Source organism: Mustela nivalis, assembly GCF_964662115.1.
Source record: "Mustela nivalis genome assembly, chromosome: 2".
Taxonomy (NCBI): domain Eukaryota; kingdom Metazoa; phylum Chordata; class Mammalia; order Carnivora; family Mustelidae; genus Mustela; species Mustela nivalis.
This window is the reverse complement of record NC_139021.1, coordinates 38,613,244-38,627,545: the sequence shown is the minus strand read 5'-3', so window position 1 is coordinate 38,627,545 and position 14,302 is coordinate 38,613,244. Positions and strand designations below refer to the sequence as shown.

At 40.8% G+C, this 14,302-nt stretch overlaps 1 protein-coding gene across 4 annotated transcripts in view; it reads left to right on the top strand.

The window, feature by feature from the left end:
- CPQ (carboxypeptidase Q) overlaps window positions 1-14,302 on the top strand; it is a 460,217-nt gene that overhangs the window by 251,610 nt on the left and 194,305 nt on the right. The window lies entirely within an intron of this gene.

The following is a 14,302-nucleotide window of genomic DNA, read 5'->3' as shown; positions in this document are numbered from 1 at the left end:
GGTTTCCTGACATGTATTCAGAAACTATAAGTGTTTCTATCATAGTAGAAATATACCGGGAAAATACAGTGTCATCTTCTCTCCTTAAAATCCCTCAGCTTCACATGAGCCCAAGATCAAGGAATCAAACACATAGAAAGTTACAGAGTCAAGAAAGACACATGTTTCTTTTAGCCCAGTGAATGGCTAGCAACTAGAACTCCTTACATCTTCAATAAGTGAGGAATTAAAAGAGTATTGTTACGTTTCTTTTTTCTCTAGAGTCATTTTTTGGGGAAATACTAAAATGCTAAACCTGTTCATCTGTGCAGAGTCTCTTTGGAGTAAAGAATTGATCTTTCCTGCCAGCTCCTCTATAGAATGAAGTCCATAGAATTGCTATTTCAGAAGTTTAATCTTTGGTTATTTCTAAATAAATCAAAGTTTCACAAACACTATTACCAAAAAATTCTATCTCTGGTAACAAAGATGATTTTCTTTGGAGATTTTTAGTTTTATACCATCTGTTTAGCCGAAGGCATAATTTGCACACGCCCATTTCCCAGTGTTTAGATGGAAAGCCTTCATTGTGCTTCTGGTTCTCCCAGAGGTGAGTTTTCAGGTCTGCAGAATGAAGAGGACAGTGCCAGCTCCCTTCACGGGAGCACCAACAGATGTGTCATTTCACTGCCTGGCAAAGGGTAGGGATGGAGATAGTTGTAGCTGGCTGGACTCCAAGATAAGGAAAGAATTCTGATGAGCTATTGGAATGTTGGGCAGATTTGTATCACCTTGGACCTGGGTCTGTCAACACTGCTGGGAGGAGGGAGATGTTTGTCCCACAGAGAGGTATTCATGGGGCAAAGAAGGACATCAGTGTGTTAAGTCTTACAACCTTCCTTTGCATCAGCTCCCTTGGCAGGTGGTCCCCTTGCAGGTGGCAGAGGGACGGGAGGAAACCCAAGAATGTTCTCCACTTCTTCTGTCAGCAGCTGTGTGCATACCAAAGGCCACATTGACCTTTCATCAGACACACATGTAGGCCTCTAGCCTCTTTTACCCTCTTCCCCACAAAGGATGTTGTGAAGCAAAGATCACGTTACTGGGTAAGAGGACCTGACTTGCCCTTAGCGTATTGCAGGGATCAAGGCCATTCACTAAAGTTCAGCAATGCCGGTTTGGCCTTTTGCTTTATAGCCATGCTAGGTTCCGACAGGAAATGGGTAAAATGGTTTCATTTCTCTCTTTTTTCTTCTTTAACTTTTCAATTGCACCGCAAAGGACAAGTTTGTTTCCTTCTTATCCAAAGAAGTTTTGGCAGAAATGAAGTTTTAGTCTTACATTTTTATGGTAGCCCTGGATATATTGGGGTTGTTGGTACAACCCCACTGCTTGCTTGTTTGTTTTTACTATAGCCCTAGTCTGTCTTTTGCTCTTGTTCTATTTACCAACTTGGAGTGCCAGAGCTCCTGAGCCCTGTACAGCTCCAGTGAACACCTAAGGTGGGTGACGCTTGGCCTTTAGAGTAGAAACAGACATAGGAAGAATGCACAGGGGCTGCCATAGGCTTAGCTTGCTCTGGTACACCCTCCATTTCTTTGCCTGGAATCCCTACTTGAAGCGCCCACAGCTATCCCTTAGCTTGGTATTGTTGAGCTCTAGGACTAACAAGACAGTAGTCTGACTATCTCGAACTTTTAGGACTGCTCTCTCCATATACCCTATTTCTCTCATCTCCAAAAAGAGTTCTGAAGGAAAAATTGCTCCAAATAGAAGTTACCTCATTTGACAGGGTTGAGAGAAGAGGGCCAGATTACATCTTGGGATGCTGAAAGATTTGAGTAGAACATGCTCTAGTGAACCAAGATCCCCCTGGTGTGAGTTTAGTCCTCTTGCCCTGAATGATATTTATGGATCTTTGTGGACTCTTTCCCTCTAGCCAATCAGTAACTTCCCCAGGGGGAAACTCAAAATCTTTTCTTCTGGATTTCCTATGTAACAATCTCTAACACTGAGCTCCTAAACTCAGTGTTTGTTTCTTTTCTAAAAAATTATTTTTAATAAAAAAAAAATTTCAAACATACTAGAAAACCACAAAAAAATCAGAAAAAGACAAGCATGTATATCTTCACTCTGCATATTGAACAGATATTAACAATTAGCTATATTTGCTTCAGATTCCTCCTTAATAAAGAAAAGAAGCAAGGGAGGAAGGAAGGCCGGCAGGTAAACAAAATAATATAGATATAGTTAAAGTTCTACCCGTATCTTCCGGTATCTTCCTATAGAATTCACTTATTGAAGACTGTATATATCACTGGTAAGCCTCTTTTGATTGTTTTTATTACACATGCCATAAACAAATTAGGTTATTGATTTTTAGTGTTAAATTTTTAAACAAGTAGTATCATAAGAAGTATGCCCTTGTGCAACTGGATTGATTTAATTCAACATTATTATTATACTTTTAAAGACTTATCCATGTTGGGATATCTAGCTTTAGTTCATCTGTTTTAACTGTATCAACTAATCAGTTTACTAAATGTCATCATTGCTCTAAATACCACTTAATAATACAAAACCGATTATGTTCTTTCCCTGCTCTTCACAACTTGGCTCCAACCTGCCTTTTCAGTCATCACGAATTACTTTATGGTCATGCTTTTCAAAAAAACTCATTAGTTTATCTGATAAAGTAGTTGTACTTTGACCCCGGTGAGTATAAAATGGCCTTACAAGCAGCCTCTTCCAGGTTAAAGAGTTCATTTGAGACACCAGGTTTTCGTTCAGTTACCCTAACAGCATCTAGGATAGTACTTGATTCTTAATAGATAAAAAATAATACTTGTTGCACAAATGTCTGCTCACATCACAAGAGATGTTTGTGGAATAAGGGTTAAATGCTGTGATTCTGAATGCATGCAAGAGGGCATTGAGGCCTTTCTGAAAATATTTTCACTGTTCTCCAGCAACCACTGGTTTCTTCCCAACTGGTTTATCCCACAAAAATTGCCACAACAGATTAAAGAGATTATTTCGTCAGCTCTCAGATTGTAGACTCCTGCACGGCTCAGTGAGGCCCAATGGGTGTTTGCAAAGAACCACCAAAAGCTCTTGCCACAGAGAACTGTTGATCTGAAAGGTCTGGCAGATGTTGTGTTCTTTTGCTATCTGTCTCTTGAAAGTAGCTCAATTTCTCTTTGACTTGGCCTCAGTACGGTCACAGGTACCAACTTTGGTGAGAAACGCCAAGTGTGTAGCCCCAGTCAAAGGAGATGATTTTTTCCTTTGCTGTTATTGGCATCCCCAGGCCAGTTTGTTCTTCTGCTTCTAAGTGGCTGCACTCTCTGGAAGGTATGATTGAGGGGGCCAGGGTGAAATGGAAAGTGGTTCTGTAAGGTCAGCAAAAGCTTCTTGTGGACTTTTGTCAACTGTATTTATGCAACAATTATTTACAGAATAAGCAATTGACAAGATGTTGTTTCTGCCTTTAAGTTGCTTCTGATTCAGTGGAGGAGACAGAAAGCTGGGGTTTTCAAGCCATTAGCTAAATGTGAAAACAGGCAGAGAAAGCACAGGGTGGTATAAAAGCACTTAGGAGGGGCTCCAACCTGCTCTGAGGTGTGGTGGTCAGCAAAGGCTTCCTGGGAGAAGTCAGTATTTTGGATTAAAACTGACATCATAAGGGTGGGAGAATTTTAGCTAATGTCTTTCTACTGACCACACTTTGCTACCCAATAGCAGTGATAGCAATGTGGTGGTGGTGGTGATGATGATGATAGAGAAGGACAAGACTGGCTTCATAGCCAGATACTCTAGTTTCAAATCCTTGCTCTTCTCATTCTTAGCTGTGGCCAGGAGATGGACAAGTGATTCTGAGCAGATCTCTCGGCCTCACTGTGCCTCATCTGTAAAGTGTATCTCCAGAGTGTGATGGTTATGGAAAATGTTCATCAGGAACCCACACAATGCCTAGCACATAGGAGGCATTCAGTAAGAAATTGGTCAGAAGTGGAGGGGGAGGGAACTATTGAAATGAACATTCAGTAAAAAAGCAACAGGAGCATGAAGAGAAGGTAGCATAGGTGTCATTAGTGGATATGGAGGGAAGAACTCTGAATACGAGGCCAGAGACCCAAGTTCTCAGCCAACTTCTGTGGAGCTGAGTGCCCTGGGGGCTGAACTCTCTGGCATCCTCTGGGCACCTCCCATCGTTGCAGAGAGGTGTTTTTTAAGTAATTAAGTGAGAGGAATCATAATAAGTGATCTAGGATTAAGGACAACAGAGAGATTTCTGTGCGATGCAGTGACATGGGAAGCCTGTGGAGAAGGGCCTCGACTGGGTACTGAAGGTCAGGTAGACTTTAGGCCAGAAGAGCCAAGTGAAGAGGGCATTCCAGATGGGGCACAATGGAGCAAAAAGGCCAAGTCCCATATCACTTATGTCTGCAGCTTCCTTCATCTTCTCACCTCTGGGGCAGCCTTCCTTCTAGAGGAGAATGGATAATACAAAGGTTTTGACCTTGACTCAGAAGTTTGTTTCTTTGATAGTCAGGGCTGATGCTGGTAAAATGTTAAGTCATTGAAGTTCATCTGCATTATCATTCATTTTCCTGTCAGCAGCCCACCTTTGTTTGCCAGTGCCTTCCTGTCAGCTCAGCTAAACAAGCCCCCCACTCCCACCTCACTTTGCCTGCAGAATGTGCTGTTTATAGCAGCCTTTTTCTGGCTCTTCTCCACACTCCCAAAATCTATATATAGATTAAGTATCTGTAATTGTAATAGGTCAAAGCTTAAAGAGAGCTTAGAGTTCATTATTAGAACTCCCCCTTATTTTTTATGAAGGAACATGTCTAAGGATAAGCATTTAGGGACAGAGTGAGATCTCTGTGATCCCCAATTATGTTCTTTTCCTTCCACTATGTGTTCGGCATGTTCCGACAGAGTGAGATCTCTGTGATCCCCAATTATGTTCTTTTCCTTCCACTATGTGTTCGGCATGTTCCTCTACCATGCATTCAGATTAGAGCATTCATACCTATGTATTAATCAGGAACCGTTGGAGTTTTAGTTTTCAGAAATGTAGTGAAACTGGTTTAATAAGAAGGAAATGTCTTCTCTTATATTACTGAAGGGTTTGGTAGGGCTGAATCCAGGTTTTTAGAAGATGTCAGGTGTTTGCATCTCCATCACAAAGCTCTGCTTTTCTCAGTATGATTCATTCTCGGGCAAATGGCCTACAAGTAGTGTCCAAAAGGCCTTTATAACACTCTGGACTTATATCCTGCCATCTTAGCATTCCAAGAGAAATAGAGAAATTTTTTTCTGGCAAAAGTTTTAAATAGGACTTTGATTAGTTTGACTGGAGTCATTTGTCTGCTTTCATTGTGGTAGGACATTTTAGATGTGTGATTGTCTAGGACTCGGTAGGATAATCACTCCTAGAACCATGAATCATGGTTAGTCTCATCCAAAGCTTGGACTGAGAGTGAGAAAGAGGTGGTTCACAAGAGGAAACCAGGTTTCTGTTTGCAAAAGAAGAGGACATGGATATCAGGCTACTATGTGTACCACACATGACCACCCACACATGACCACACATCATCCTCACACAACCAACCACACACTGATAACAGTTTAAGGTATTATAGCAATGACAGCATTTTCCTCTCGTAAAGTACTGTCATAGTTGTAATACATATTACGTGGGAATTTTGTATATCATGGAAAGGCCAGTGGTGGGGCAAGGGGTGGAGAAGGTGGTGATTTTGGATTTTAGGATTTTTCAGGCTCTCCCAAGTCATAGCACAGAGTAATTGTCTACCCTGTCCACTTATAAATCTTATTCTGATGGTCTTCCAGGAAATCAGCTTGGGATGCAAAGGTCTCCATTGGTTAACCACATGTGGATAATTGAAAGTGGATACTATTTAACTGTCTTCCCAACTGTGCATCCTAGTTTGTCCTCCCTCTTTTCTTTTCATGTACTGCTTACCTCACTCATGAGCACAACAGCCTATGTGTAGGAGCCCAAGGCAAGTCGTGAACATTAGGATGGGAAATTATAACTTTGTGTGGTGGCTGTATTCTTTCTCTTCTTTCCGTGGGCTTGTTTGTGTAGTTGTCATGGGCTTGGAGAAAACTCAGGGCTTGTTGCAGTGAAGTGCTACATTCTCTCACCCTCATATAGTGAGGCCATGCAGTGCAGTGGTTACATATTAGAAGGAGGGAGGAGCGGTGGTGGGGAGTCAGAAGGTAGCATCATTCCGTGTGGTGGGACTAAAATAATTTTTCTGGAATGAATTAAATGGAATTTTTGCCTAAAGTCTTTTAGAAATCATTTTCAAGTCTGTTTTAATTTCTAATGTTCTCTTATATGATTTCTGACTCATTTGCTTAATAGTTTCATTTGTGTTTAAAAAAGGAACACCAACCCTTCTTTATTTACCTTCCCTGATGCTTTTCAAATACTGCACAATTCTGTAAAGCCATGAGAGAGACAGAGGGGGCCAACATTAAACATTCATTTTCTTTACTCTGGCAAAGAATTCTTGAGATAATTCTGTGCAGAGGAACCAGTGCAGGTCTCTGATAGTTGTACTTAATGCCAGTTAACTCACTCACAAAATCTCTTGCCTGACAACAATTAGTAGAAATACAATAAACAATCTAAATGCACCAAAGATCTCGGAGAGACCTTTAGAAAATACTTCAGAGCATTCAGAGCATTTAGAAACATCAGAAATTAAAAAAAAAAGAAAGAAAGAAACATCAGAAATTTGAAAAATGAAACATGCCCACATATAAGCATGGGGCGGGGAAGAAAATATACTCTGATTTTTTCTGTCACCATTACATTGCTAGCCCCTAGCAAAGTATGTGATGAACCAATGTCTTCATCTTTACCTGGGTTCTTGAATTATACATGGCTTAGAAGACACAAATGGCCAACAGACACATGAAAAACTGTTCATCATCATTAGCCATCAAGGAAATTCAAATCAAAACCACAGTGAGATACCACCTTAAACCAGTTAGATTGGCAAAAATCGACAAAGCAAGAAGCAACAAATGTTGAAGAGGTTGTGGAGAAGGGGGAACCCTCTTACACTGTTGGTGGGAATGCAAGGTGATAATAGCCATTTTGGAAAGCAGTGTGGAGGTTCCTCAAAAAGTTAAAAATAGAGCTACCCTATGACCAGTAATTGTACTACTGGGGACTTACCCCAAAGATACAGCTATAGTAAAAAGAAGGGCCACATGCACCCCAATGTTCATAGCAGCAATGTGGAAAGAGCCGAGATGGCCTTTCAGCAGATGAATGGATAAAGAAAATGTGGTCCATACATACAGTGGAATATTACTCAGCCATCAGAAAAGATGAATACCCAACTTTTGCATCAACATGGATGGAACTAGAGGAGATTATGCTAAATGAAATAAGCCAAGCAGAGAAAGTTGATTATCATATGGTTTTACTTGTTTGTGGAACATAAGTAATAGCATGGAGAGTATTAAGAGAAGGAAAGGAAAAATAAAGGCAGAGGGGGGGAATCAGAGGTAGAGATGAATCATGAGAGACTGTTGACTCTGGGAAACCAACTGAGGGTTTTAGACGGGCAGGGAGTTGGGGGGGATGGTTTAACCTGGTGATAGGTAGTAAGAAGGGCACGTATTGCATGGAGCACTGGGTGTTATACGCAAACAATGAATCATGAAAACTACATCAGAAACTAATGTTGTACTGTATGGTGAATAACATAAGAATGAAAAATAAAGCTATTACAGCAAATAAAACAGGGTGATCTATTTTGTATTGTCCTATTTATGGGTCTAGCAGCACGTGGTTTCTTTTTTCCCTCTCTCCCTCCCTTCCTTCTTCTTTCCTTGACTCCCTCATCCCCATTCTTCCTTCTACCTTCCCGTATTTAATGAACCCCCTACTCTGCATTAGTATCCCTTATGATACAGAAGTGAGAAAACTTAACTCTTGTTTTCGAAGAGCTTACAGTTTAATGAGAGACACATACAAATAAAGGGGAAATTTCAATACAGTATTAACAATATTATGATAGAGAAAGTACATGGCATCTATGGGCCATTTAAGAAGGAGAAAACTTGAAAACAACCCAAACTCAAGGAATTATAAAAGGCTTCTCAGACAAAGTGACATGTTTCAAAGGACAATTTGACTTAGCCGGACCTGTTTTTATGGCTGAGTGGAGCAGATGCAGGGAGTCTGGGACTAGATTTAATTCACCTATTGGGGTGAGATAGGTGTTGTTGTCCACCTCTTCACCCCAGTTTCAGATGCTCAGATAGAGTCCAGTTCAGCAGTCAAAGGGTTTGATGATGCAGATCATAGTCCAGAGAAGCGTCTAGGCCCTGGATACCAGAAGGGGAGATAGTAGTACTGGAGGTCTGTCAGACCTTAGGAGACACACTTGTATGAGCACAGTCAGGTACAGTTCTCACGCTCAGACCCCATGGCATAGCTCAGCCCGCAGAGGACCAGGGGCCTCTGCCATGGGTACACTGGACAGGTCAGAAATCAGGCTGACAGACCAGCTGTTGCCCACGTTTGTATCATGGGGGACCACCACTCCCTATATCTCTGGGAAGCCTCTGTGGAGCTACTGTAGTAGTACTTACTTTTTCCCTATTATTACTTAACTTCATAGATGCTAACCTTGCTTCTGAGAAATCCTTTAAACTTAAAGTTCACTGAATTGCAGTGTCAGCCTTCCTTATCAGCACATACTGTGTGCCTGGCACTGTGCTGGGCATTGGGGATTCAGTCCTTTCAGCTTCCCAGCTTTACGTTTTAAAAAATTATTTTGGGGGGTACTCTTAAAACTTGTTTTGCCCAAATAATACATGAATACTTGCCTCTTAGAAATAAGTTATACAGTACAGAACTATAAAGGCCAAAACATTAGTGTTTCTTTCTAGCTTCTTTCACTAGTGTTCTAGTGTTAACCATTGGTAACCTTTCTTGTATATATTTCTTGTCCTTCTATGCTTGTATATCCACATATAATTTCATCAGTTGGGGTCTTGGCAGAAAATAGATGGTGCATTTAAATGAGGATAATTTAAGTTGAATTTGGTAAAGGGACCATTTATAAAGTGTAGGGAAAATGGAGGGAAGCCATGAGAGATCATGTATATTACCCTGAGACCTGAGAGGGCACAGAGAGGGAGTGGAAACCTGGACACAGAAAAGGTCTTGTAGAAAGGACCCTCTGATGGCACTGAGACTTTTGGTGGAAGGCTGCAGCCAGTCCTCAGGGACCAGGAGATGTAGCTGGGAATAAGCACACTGACCTCCCTCTTCTTCCTCTTTCTAATTTCCTGCTGAAGCTCCCCATTGGCTGATCCCATCAGGAAGCTGGGGACATGTGAACTTATTGATGCAGTCCATCTAGGTCAGCCTCCTTGGCCAGAGAGCGGGGAGGAGGCTGGATGGAGGGGCAAGCAGGAGGTATCCAGTACAAAGAAATACTTCCCTTCTAGTTTTATGAGCTTTGTATTTCTTTGCTAACTTGTTACAGAAATGGAATTACACTGTGGCATTTTTCTGTGTATTGCTTTTTTTTATCAACCTAAACAATTTGTCTTGGGATCCCTTCCTATCAGTCCATATGGATCTAATGATTTTAATAGCCATGCAGTGTTTCATCATATGATATATCAGAATTTTTTAAAAAAATTTGTAATGTAAAGAGAATATGTACCACCTCTGTAAATTGTGAAGTGGAATAATGAAACTATCATCTGTAAATTCACCTCTCAACCTAAGATCGCTTAGTCCCATGACCGCCACCTTGGGCTCCTTTCCCGAGCAGTGTCTTTGTGTCCCCTTATCCTGAAAATACTAGCCTGAATTTTTTGTGTTAATCCCTTGATGTTTTTAAAAGTAGTTTTTCCATGTGGGTATCTCTCAGCAATATAGTATATCATTTTTCTCTTTAAAAAGCTTTATAGAACTATTTTAATTGTATATAGTCTTTTATAATTAGCTTTTTTTTAAAAAACATAGGATCCATTTTGCGGCCTGCAGCTGTGCTTCATTTATTTCACATTTTATAATACTCCACTGTGTGGCTGTGCCACAGCTCGCCTCCCCATTTGACTGTTGATGGACTTTGGGGTTGATTCCAGTTTTTGCTGTTTCAAGCAGTGCTGCTTAAGAACATTTTTTTGTCTGTGTCTCCTGGTGCATACATGCAAGAGTAGCTCTAGGGCATATACCTAGGAGTGGAATTTCTGGGTCACGGGGTTTACACATTTTCGACTTTGCTAGGTAATGCCGAATTGTTTTCAATGGGATTGTGCCAATTTACATTCCCCCCCGAAGTACGTAAGAGTTCTGGTTGTTCCTGGTCCTCCCCCAGTGCTTGGTATTTTCAGATGTCTTAATACCACTAATATTCCTTTCAGGGATGCCATGTGAATGCTTAATCAAAGTCTGTCTTACCATAATAAATATTTTTAACCTGGCTGTCTTAAAAATGAATTCTCCTTTTCTCTGTAAAAATTGTTTTCCTTCTTCCAACCTGTTTGGTTTGTCTTGTTGTTCCCTGATCATGACACAATCTAAATTTATTTAAAGGTAGTTGATGCATTGAAAACAAATATGCTAAATGGATCTTGAAATTCTAACTCTAAAACGAATGCGAATCTGATAGGTCTCCACATGGAAACTGAGGTTCATCAGCTGAAGGTCAGAGCTGGTCCCATATGGAGGAGTTCACTCACAGAGAGGAAAGAGCTAACCAGCAATTCTCCATGGACCCCTTGTGGCCCATTTACACGAAACTTCTGATCACCACGACTTTTACAACAACTGAATTGCATGCTCCTTGAAAGGAGTTATGTCTCCCTTTACCTCTCTCTCCCTTTCTTTCCTTCTTTTATGTATTCATTCACTGGCAAGCCAAAAATCTAGTGGAGAATCCAAAGGACTACTAGCATGTAGCTTGCAAATGAGTTGTTGAGGAATGGATAGATGGCTCTGGAATGCCAAGGAGAAAATAACCTCAGTCCATAGGGTGGGTAGGCTTTACCAGGTATTTACTGAATGAATGAATGAGTGAGTGAGTGAATAAAACTAAAGAGTTTTCAGTTCTTCACTCACTGTAATCTAGGAAGAGCTACATGGAGTTGAATTCCCATCAGTTAGCCCTCTTCTTGTCTCTAGAGTTAGTCTTCTTTGGTAATTTAATACTCAGAGCACCTTATAAAATTTCTTGATTGATTTCTTCAGGAGCTAGAAGAAATTCTATCAATTTATTTTACTTAAAAAAAAAATACCTTCTGCATTCTTCCAAGCTCTCCATCTTCTTTAACCTAATCTTGGGACCTGGCATTTGCTCCCTATAATGTGCCAGCATGCTTTCTCCTTTTCCATACAAGTAGGAGCTTGTAATCACCCAGTGTTTCTCTGACCTAGAAAAGCCGAGAAATTCACATTAATGAAAACACAGGGACTTACAAAATTGCTCTCAGCCCTCTCCCATAGAAGCATGTCTGGCGCTAGGTAATGAGCTGGCTGGAATGTGGAATGGGTAATGGATGGTGTGCAGAGCTGCCGTTGCAGATAGGGTTATGTAACTTTGAGATCTGGAAGCACATTCAGTGGGGTAGGAGAGAACTGCTTTTAACAAGCTGCTGGGATTGGCTGAACTTGTGCTGGCCTTGCACTCTTACTATTATAACCTTGATGTCTTTCTCATTTGTAAACTTTATTTGCATTCCAGAGCTCAGCTGAATTTGCCTGGGTCCCTAGTTTCTTTAATCTTTTGTCCTGGTTGGCTTGCATGTAAATCAGCTTCAGACTTTAGCTGCCCATGTATTGCCCCAGTTCACACTCTGTAAAGAGTTCTTTCTTTGCAGGCTTCCATCCAGAGCATGGTGGTATATCTGAACAGTGGACAATATGGTTGCTATTAGTAGTAATGAGTTCTTACGGAGCATCGGTATGTGGTCGAGTAGATGGAGCGATTGAGATGGCTCAGGGCTGAGGGTTTCCAGGCCATCATGCTGTGGGACTCTGGAGAATTTGCCAAGTCACTCCAGGGCCCCTATTTTACTCCTGCCAGAGGTGATGTTTTTCTCTTCCTACTAGGGACGTCACAAGCATAACCGAGAACCAGGATTCTCAAACTACTGCAGAGGAAGTTTGTCTAATCTGCTGCGCCCCTCACAGGGGTGGGGAAAGCACAGTTCCATATCTTTGCACATACATGGTGCATCCTGTGCTCATGCCCGTGGATCAGATGTAATAATTTTTGTTGTTTTTAAGTATAGCGGTGCAAGAAAACTGAACTGCTAAAGAGAGAATAAGGCAGATAACACTGAAGGAGGAAGATGCTTAGCCATTCAAGCTTCTATTGAAATATTGAATTTCTTTAGTGGTGATAGATGTGCTAGAATACTTTATTATCCTTATCCTTTCTCTTTTATCTTTTCTCTAGAGAAAATAAGTTACTTTGCAATATCTAAATAAGTCAGAGGTATAAATACTGATTCATAATTTGGAGAAACAAGGTGGCTACCCTTGTTAACAGAACCTGAATTAGCTTTGTCCTTCCAAGGCTGCCAAACTTGATCTCACAAGTGAACCACAAAATGCAGTGAGTTGGTACATTTTCCATGTTCCATTCTCCTCTTTCATCACTATGAGGCAGGGGCTGCATTGATTTTTGCAAACATTCCTGTCTAGCCTAGTCCTCTATGGCTGTTTTGTAAATGGAAATATGATCGTCTTGCCAGGCACCATGTTAAGGAAGGAATCCTACAAAGGCAGTATTCTTGGAGCCAAGTTCTCAGAGTGGCCAGCTCTACCAGCTGCCTCCTTTGGTCCTGGTATGATTTGTAGAGTTGAATTCTTCGATTGAGACTGGGGTAGGGTGCCGGGATGAAGCAAATGAAAAGGACCCTGGATATCAGACGGGTAAGCCAGGGATCATCCGTCCAACCCATAGTTCCTATAATGGACGCAAAGGATCCACAACCAATAGCACAGATGTGCAGCTCGGTGCCATAACCTGAGTCAGATTTCCAGGACTGCTTCTTGAAATTTGGCATGCACAGGAGACATCTAGGCGCTGAATAAAAATGAAAGTTGCTGGGACCTGTGCTTAGTGCATAGGTTCAGATCCAGTAGGTCTGGAGTGGGACCCAGGATCCTGTACTTGGAGAGGTGGCACTCACAGATGATTCCGACACTGCTGGTCCAAGGACCACACTCAGAGAAACACTTTTTTGGGCTTTGCCTCTGCTTCAGGAAGTAATTTTCAATATGACTTTAGTAAGGTCATCACTTGGAACTAGGCATTCCTGTGTTGTACTTTTATCTAAACCTGTTGAACTTTATCTGAGAGGACTTTAGGTACATTACTTTCTGGAGATCTGACCTTCTGGAAGCCTCCCATCAGACTCATGTCATGTCTAATGGTTTGAATGATGAAAAGCTGGAGTCCGCTGCTGGCCTTCCAGACCTACCCAGATTCTGTTCCTTCAGAAAGGCCTTTAGTTGTCCAGTGTAAAATAAGAGATATTCTGGGGCTGGAATTTTAGATAAGAGAGGAGACTGACATGGCAGTGAATTATCAGGGACTTGAAAGCTTCCTCTATATCATGGTTGAACCTATTTTCATAAATCTATATAAGTCACTGAAATAGTAAAAGTAATACAAATACTTTATAATTGACTACCATGGTCCAGGTCTTGCCCTACTTGATGTACATAGATTCAGCTAATCCTCAGAAAAACCAAGATTTAAGTATTATTATTATCCTCCTATCTTGTCTATATTATAGACAAGAAGCCAAGGCATAAGAAAATTAAATAACTTGCACAATTAGAAAACCGCAGTCTTGCCCTCTTGGTTTGTATAAGTTAAAATGAAATCATTGAGGAAATGAGGAATCTGAAGAAACCTTTTTCAAAAGATAAAGGAAATAAAAATACATGAAGGGCATTACAGGGACACAATACAACCATTTGTGAGAAGGGTAACTTTTTTTTTTTTTTTTTAAGTTTTTCAGAAATTTATCAAGGCACGGTAGCTGTAGCCTTTAATGCATATTGGGGTTAATTCTAGGACTTCCTTTGTCACTCAGAACTTGACAGTGTAATAGTTATTTGTGTCACTAAACCTTTTAGGCTGGAAGGTTTTATACATTAGTAACTGTTAAAGATCTTATTGCAGAAATTACTGTCATGATTATGGAAGTCCTCATTTAACCCACATTGATCATAATATGTTTCTGCCATGGTCATGAAGTTTTCTCTGATTCAAGCAGCTTTATATAA